Source organism: Astatotilapia calliptera, chromosome 7 (assembly GCF_964374335.1).
Source record: "Astatotilapia calliptera chromosome 7, fAstCal68.1, whole genome shotgun sequence".
Taxonomy (NCBI): domain Eukaryota; kingdom Metazoa; phylum Chordata; class Actinopteri; order Cichliformes; family Cichlidae; genus Astatotilapia; species Astatotilapia calliptera.
Window position 1 is genome coordinate 29,541,654 of NC_137428.1, and position 8,038 is coordinate 29,549,691.

Below are 8,038 nucleotides of genomic sequence, written 5' to 3' on the forward strand. Positions count from 1 at the left end.
ATTGCTTGCCACTTAAAACCTGTCTGCAAAAAGCAGATAACTAGAAACCCTCTGTAGAAATACCTATAGAGCAAGTGCTCTTGGCTCTCAACCAAAACATATACTACATATACTACTGAGGGCTTTAAAATGGAAAAGTCATGATACATGTAGATTCAAAGAATTAAAGAAATAATTTCAATAGATGTTTGGTAGTTTTCAGATCAGCAATTAAGGTAACCGTCTTGCAATTCAGATGTACATCAGACTTTTCTTAAAAAAGTTGGAATGCTATCTAAATAAATGAATTTAAATGATAATAAAAGGCAAATCATGTAAAATGATTTTCCCTTATGTACAGAAATGTGGCTCATTCTTGTACATAAGGGACAAGGCTAACAATCAATCTTGAATTGCACTGAATAAAAACTAATTAAATAAATAAAATAATCAATCAGAAAAGAAGGGTACCTGGAAATGGGGATGTGCACAGGAAAAGTGTCAGTTTGGAAAAATGTTTAGGTTTTTTTCTCATCCACTGCTTTGGGAACTTCAAAAAAAGTAGAACAAAAGAATAAATAACTAAAAGAAACCTTAGATATAAAGAAAAGTTTCTTAGTAAAACAAACTGTTAAAAATAACAATTAGCTGCATGTTATATCATGCAGTATGAATGATTGAATTGAATTTAATGATTTTCAAATAATTTACAAAATGTTAAATGATTAGAAAAAAACTTCAAGCAAAGTTTTGTTTGAAAGAAAAAGACATTCAGCAATCAGTGTAAACAACAATCCATCCGTATTCCTGCTTCAAACCCTCTGGAAACAGGCTTATCAAATAGAAAATTGAAAAATGCTTCCCTATTTTTACCTCAGAGAATTAACAGTAATTATACTAATTAACAACCTCTATGCCTATACAAAAAAAACAAGGATGATTTTTGTGGAAGTGATTTTATGGACTGGTCATTTCAAATGCTGTGTGACATTTGACAACAAATGGATAACAGCGAAACAAAGTACCAAAGCACATGCTCCCCGTATTATATATTATAAAAGCATAGCACATACAGTACCTCAACAGTTAAATTATTTGAAATATTATCAATAATAACTTGTTTTGTTCTGATAAGAGTACCAGTAAACAAAAGTTGCTTGTATGTGCGTGCGTGCATGCGTGTGAATTATAAATACATGTAGGATGCATTTATAATGAAAAAATGGAAAAGAAAAATACATTTGCAAATGTTCTTGTCAGAGGTTGTGTGTGGAGGCGTGGAAGAGATGACCCAAACGCTGGACTCACGGTGCAGAAATGAAGAGGATTTATTGGAGGGTGAATGAACAAAGCAGGAACGATGGAGTGACTGGCTGGCTGAAAGACTGGAAGGATGGCTGGCTGACTAGCTGAACATACAGACGGAGACGACGACATAACATCAATGACACGACAGAGAACTGGTGAAACCGAGGAACTTAAATACACAGGTTGAATGATGACAATGATTGGAAACAGGTCAGTACAGAGCTGAACATAATCTGACTAATGACATGGAAGACAAGCTGACACGGGGAAAAACAGGAAGTGAGAATATTAATGTGGCGAACTAAACTGAACATGAACAAACTGAAATCACTGGGTCAACGACCCAGGAACCCTGACAGTACCCCCCCCGCAAAGGCCGGCACCCGACGGCCAAAAGAACGAAAAACCAGGACAGGGCGGGCGGAGGGGGCCCAGGACGGAGGGACGGAGTCCACACAGAGACAGTTCAGGGAGCCGACCGTGCGGACGGCGACGATGACAGCGCTGGTCCGGGGGCCGACCGTGCGGAAGGCGACGGCGGCCACCCAGGAGAAGAGGGTCCGGGGGCCGGCCGTGCGGAAGGCGACGGCGGCCACTCAGGCGATGGCGGTCCGGGGGCCAGCCGTGCGGAAGGCGACGGCGGCCACTCAGGCGATGGCGGTCCGGGGGCCGGCCGTGCGGAAGGCGACGGCGGCCACTCAGGCGATGGCGGTCCGGGGGCCGGCCGTGCGGAAGGCGACGGCGGCCACTCAGGCGATGACGGTGCAGTTCAGGGGGCCGGCCGCACGGAAGGCAGCGGCGGCGGCTCTCCAGTGTCAGGCGTACTGGCCGAGGCCCGGTGGGCACAGGACCAGTCGAGACGGGACCAGTCAAGGCGGGACCAGGCGAAGCACAGGCTGAGGCCGCAGCAGACGAAGGAGCTGAGGCAGAGGCCGGGCCGGGCGCAGCAGAGGCAGAGGCCGGGCCGGGCGCAGCAGAGGCAGAGGCCGGGCCGGGCGCAGCAGAGGCAGAGGCCGGGCCGGGCGCAGCAGAGGCAGAGGCCGGGCCGGGCGCAGCAGAGGCAGAGGCCGGGCCGGGCGTGGGCGCAGCAGAGGCAGAGGCCGGGCCGGGCGTGGGCGCAGCAGAGGCAGAGGCCGGGCCGGGCGTGGGCGCAGCTGATGCAGAGGCCTGACCAGGCGATGCAGGCGCGGAGGCCTCTGGCCGGAGACAGGCAGGGCCAGTAGGCGCGGAGGCCTCTGGCCGGAGACAGGCAGGGCCAGTAGGCGCGGAGGCCTCTGGCCGGAGACAGGCAGGGCCAGTAGGCGCGGAGGCCTCTGGCCGGAGACAGGCAGGGCCAGTAGGCGCGGAGGCCTCTGGCCGGAGACAGGCAGGGCCAGCAGGCGCGGAGGCCTCTGGCCGAGGAGCGGCCGGGCCAGCGGGTGCGGAGGCCTCTGGCCGAGGAGCGGCCGGGCCAGCGGGTGCAGAAACCCCTGGCTGAGAAGCAGGAAGGCTCACAGCTGGCTCTGGGTGCTGTGGCTGCAGGTCCGGGAACTGAACGGGATGGTGGACAGGCGACTGGGAAACAGGAGGCGACTGGACTACAGGGCACTGGGCGGCAGACTGGACTACAGAAGAGTGAACGACAGACTGGACAGGCTGGAGGACGGGCGACTGGGGGACAGGAACAGACTGGACTGACTGGACAGGGGACTGAGCTACAGGAGACTGGAGGACAGGAGCAGACTGAGCTACAGGAGACTGGAGGACAGGAGCAGACTGAGCTACAGGTGACTGGACTGACGGGGCTGGAAGCTGAGCAGCAGGTGAGGGAACTGACTGGAGTGAAAGCTGAGCAGCAGGTGAGGGAACTGACTGGAGTGAAAGCTGAGCAGCAGGTGAGGGAACTGACTGGAGTGAAAGCTGAGCAGCAGGTGAGGGAACTGACTGGAGTGAAAGCTGAGCAGCAGGTGAGGGAACTGACTGAATTGAAAGCTGAACAGCAGGTGAGGGAACTGGCGGGAGTGGAGATGCTAAAGGAGGAACAGAGGTAGGCGAGGCTGACGACGGAGCTGAGGTTGGTGGCTGAGCTGATGACTGGGTTACCGAAGGGGACAAAACTGCAGCCTGGGCTAATAAAGCTGGGGCCTGAGCAGGGGACAGTTCAGCTAATCTAACTAGGGATAGTGCGAGGGCGTGAAAGGCTGGGTCAGGAGGTGGATGAAGTGGTGAGGTAGCCGGTGGACCGGTTAGCTGTTCCAGGCCTCCAGGGAGGTCAAGCTGGGTTCGGGTTGCCCTCAACCTGGGCGCTGGGACGGGCACGGAAGGTGGCTGGACACCAGTCACCCCCACCTGAGAAACAGAAGCAGGTGTGGAGGTAGACCGGGTCGCAGCTGCCCTCCTCCTGGGAGCTGGCACTGGTGTGGGCGTAGACTGGGCCCCCGTGCTGGTGGGAAATGGCTGAACACTGGGTGTGGAAATAGTGACGGTGTGTGTGTTACTGGCAGGTTTATTGGCGATTGTTCTGGTTTTCCTGCCACCACTATTTACAGTCTTTGGAGAAGAGCAGAAAAACTCTTCCCAGTCCACGTCCTCGTCTAGGAGGGAGACTCCCCATGAATCAGAAGTGAGTCTATGGTGCGTTTCAAGTGAGTAGTCAGATGGTGAGTGCGAAAAACAGTCACTGGAGCTCACCATCGGGAGTGGCTGAAAGTAGTCCGTTTTATGGCGACGTGTGCGCCGCTTTCTCCGGGAAGAGGCAGCAGGCGGGGTACACAGCCGAGCCTCTGGCACGGGAGCCTCCATTGAGCCGAGGTGGTAGGCGGAGCCGCTGTGCCATGGCGAAGTTGAAGGTCCGGTGAGTAAAACGGCTGGCGGGCGAGCGAGGAGCGGAGCAGCGGGAGAGCGAGCGGCCGAAGCTTGGCCTGCGACGCCCACTCTCCGCGGCGAATGCTCCGATGCAGGTGAGGCAGCAGGTGGAGGACCGCGGCGTCTCCGAGGTCCGCCCAGAGCCAGACGAGTCCCCTCAAAGACGTGCTCCCTCTCTGAGAAGAGCCGCTGTTTCCACCTGAGCTTCTCCGCCCAAATGGAGAGCGCTGCGTCCTGCCGCTCGTAAAGGTCCGAGTCTGCTGGGTCAAAAGCGTGTCTTCTTGGCACGGGTCGTGTCATTCTGTCAGAGGTTGTGTGTGGAGGCGTGGAAGAGATGACCCAAACGCTGGACTCACGGTGCAGAAATGAAGAGGATTTATTGGAGGGTGAATGAACAAAGCAGGAACGATGGAGTGACTGGCTGGCTGAAAGACTGGAAGGATGGCTGGCTGACTAGCTGAACATACAGACGGAGACGACGACATAACATCAATGACACGACAGAGAACTGGTGAAACCGAGGAACTTAAATACACAGGTTGAATGATGACAATGATTGGAAACAGGTGAGTACAGAGCTGAACATAATCTGACTAATGACATGGAAGACAAGCTGACACGGGGAAAAACAGGAAGTGAGAATATTAATGTGGCGAACTAAACTGAACATGAACAAACTGAAATCACTGGGTCAACGACCCAGGAACCCTGACAGTTCTGAATTTATTGAGATCTGGAATTAACCAATTACATTAAGCCATCATAAAAACACTAACTAATGCAACCTCTGCAGAGGTTGTAGAGGTCTGTTATCTGTGTCATGGTGTGCTGAATGGTTGGAGAACATTTAAAAAGCTGCTCTTTAGTGTTTGACCTAATGTAACTACAGGAGAACAGCTGTATTTGTAATTTTAACTAAGGGATTTCAGAGTTAAAGAAATTTCCTGCAGCTGTGTACATGAGTTTGTTCACTCTTTGTTAGCTGAAGTCCACGATCAAGACTCGCTGTGGGGTGAATGCTACCTACTACAGAATGATTAGTGGTGGCCAGTCAAGCAAGTAGATGATTCAGCTCTCTGGTGAGACTACCTGCTGCTTGTTTGAGTATTTGCGAAGGCAGGCTACATTCATATAACAGTTTCAAAGACAGTTTGAGCACAGCATGTTGAGCCACCCCATGAGAGAGTTGTTCTTCATCTGTGCAACTCACAGATTTTAAAGCTTTTCCTCTCTGTGTAGGTTTCAGAGAAAAGCTGTTTGTTTGTGGAGGGTATACAACATGTATAAAATGTATGGTAACTATTTGCCTGTGCACCGTGTGTGTTTATCAAAAATTATTCGGCTTGCCTTTAATTGGATTATTTATCTTTTACCAAATTATACACACAAGCACACATACACAGTATGTGTGTTAAGCACTTATCTGAGCACTGTGAAAAAAATGACAAGGCTTGAAATTCCTTTGGCTACTTTTGTTTTAGCAAACAAATATACTGTGAACAATATGAGACAAGAGAGAAAATTGGTTGTTTTTAAATTGCTCATTTAAATTGTCAATATCTTTTCTGTTAATAAAATGGTTTACATTTTCTAAAAGACTAGATGTCACGGTGCGGCATGGCACACCGTGGGGATGTGGGGAAGGAGGAGGACCCAGGCGCGGAGCTCAAAGTTCAAGCAGTGTGTTTATTTACAGAGTGAAAACAACGTAACAATAAATCCCCGTGTTCTCCCAGACTCCCGTGTCGTGTCTCCCGTGAATAGTCCGTGTGCTCTCTGCTCCCGTGTCAGCACCCCCCGGTGCTCGCTGCTCTCCGTGCCTTCCACGCTCTCCCTGCGGGAAACAATAACGGCAGCTGTCAGGACACTCAGAATGGCAGGCATACACTTTCTGACTAAACTTAGACAGGGTGACTAACGTGGAGTCTCATGCAATGATCCCGCCTCGGTGGGAGCTCCAAGACTCTCTTAAGTAGCTCCCCCGACGAGGCCTGATCAGCAGCAGGTGTGTGGCTTCGGGTGTGGCCAGTCCCCTTGCAGGGCCACACCCTCCAGGCCTGACGCCGCCTATAAACAAGTGCTCAGCCACCCACACACACATACACACTAGCACAGGGAAGGGGGAGCAACACCAAAATACACAACAACAATAATAATAATAATAATAATAATAATAAAATACATGACTGCTCAGGGATCCTGGGTCGCCCAGTCCCAGGACCCTGACAGTAGATTTGTGGAAAATATAAACCTTTTATTTGTAGGTTACACTGACACAAGTAATTGGCCTCGTACCAGTTGCTAGGGAAAAACGATTATTCCCCAACTGGTTGCAAGAGGTTTCTGGACAGCACAATCTATCTATCCGCTGAGACTATAGCATGTGATACAGAAGTGAAAATATGTTTTTGTGTTCATAGACACATTTGCTACTTTTTTCTTTTCATTTAAGTAAACACCAATACATCAGTGGCTTTTGTAGAGAAAGCAACAAGATATCAGCTATTAAAAGATGTGGCAACCTTGATATGGCAACTATAAGTTTCAAATGTGATCATGTAATTTTCAATGACTAATTCTAACCTAATCTAATCAAGTAACATATTCGTAATAAATAAAGCTGTGTCCAGGTATGACTCAAGTTTATGGCATGAAAGGCAAGATAACTTAACCAGGAATTATACTTTGCCTCTAGGGACCCCCTCAGTCCCAGTGATGTAAATTAACAAGAAAGTAACCGGAATCAATACTCGGCCACTGGGCCTCCAGCTTTCTATGTCTGTGAAAATTTGTGTCCAGAAACACAAATTAATAGATTAAGGTTGTGACCATATCAAAAACTGCTTTTGTGCTGGAGGTTGCTGATCACATGGTAATTCACTTGCAAGGAAAAAGGGTATATTACATGACCAGTTGGTAAGAAGTTGCTTGTCACAAAGAGATATTTGGTGCTGCCTGTAGTTTGCATGGAAAACATTGACTTGTCTGCAAACACTTGCAAACAATTTGCCAACCAGTTGCGAACCTGGGAAAAGTGTAACATAAATCACAGAGAACATGTGTCTTCTTGTTTTTTTGTTGTTTTGATACCTCTTGGTTTCAGCAACAGGGCACAACTTTTTCTTTGAAGGCTAACGTTCCCCATTTCCAGTTTGCATAGCACAAGCTTCAGTACTGCTTGGCAGACAACATCCTATGGAAACTACAGGTGATGGTGGCAATTTTCTGGCAATCAATGTAATCACAACGAGCTTTTTGGTTGCAGCTCCCTCTTTGGAACCGATTTCACCTAGCAACAGCCAGCAGCCCTCAGCAACCACTCACCATTTCATTTTTCTCTCCACAGGTTGCTGGGAGGTCACCAACTGGTCTCTAGGTCTGCATGACAGAGACTGAAAACTAGCTGTGAAGTATGATCTGAAGCTTCAAAGCATATGAAAGAAAGGCGTTTCAGTATAAGTACTGGCAGAACAAAAAACGAGTAGCAGCAGTGCGAAAAGACACTGCGTCCATAAAGTGTTCAGTGGGTGAGGATGAAGAATCTGAGGCTTATATTTGAATCAGTGCACAAAGCTTTTAAGAGTAAGTGTGCAAAAAGTTAAATTACCCTCTCTGATTCATTGGATGAGCTCTTAATTTTTGATACTGCAATACCATAGACTCTACGCACCTTTTATTTTTATGGAGTCTGCTCCATCTAAATACACTTTTTGGTGCATGCCTGCCAGTTGCTGTCATTTTAAATTCTGCTACTCCCTCTCAGCTGTAAGCTTTTCCATTATTCCTCACTCACATTCTCATCAACTGCCAGCACACCTGCCCCTCATTACCCTTTATCAGCTACTCAGTGTATAGACATGCCAGCAAACAATCCTCCACAGGTTAATACTATGCCACATCAGTGCTA

General features: G+C 48.9%; 1 long non-coding RNA gene across 1 annotated transcript; it reads right to left on the bottom strand.

Annotated features, from left to right (window-relative positions):
• Window positions 1-5,797: 5,797 nt before the first annotated feature.
• LOC145429862 (uncharacterized) lies at window positions 5,798-6,341 on the bottom strand. The gene is made up of 2 exons (XR_013910193.1): window positions 6,051-6,341; window positions 5,798-5,965 (listed from the first exon to the last, which is right to left on the bottom strand). It is a non-coding gene; the product is annotated as an uncharacterized LOC145429862 (long non-coding RNA).
• Between the last annotated feature and the right edge of the window lie 1,697 nt (window positions 6,342-8,038).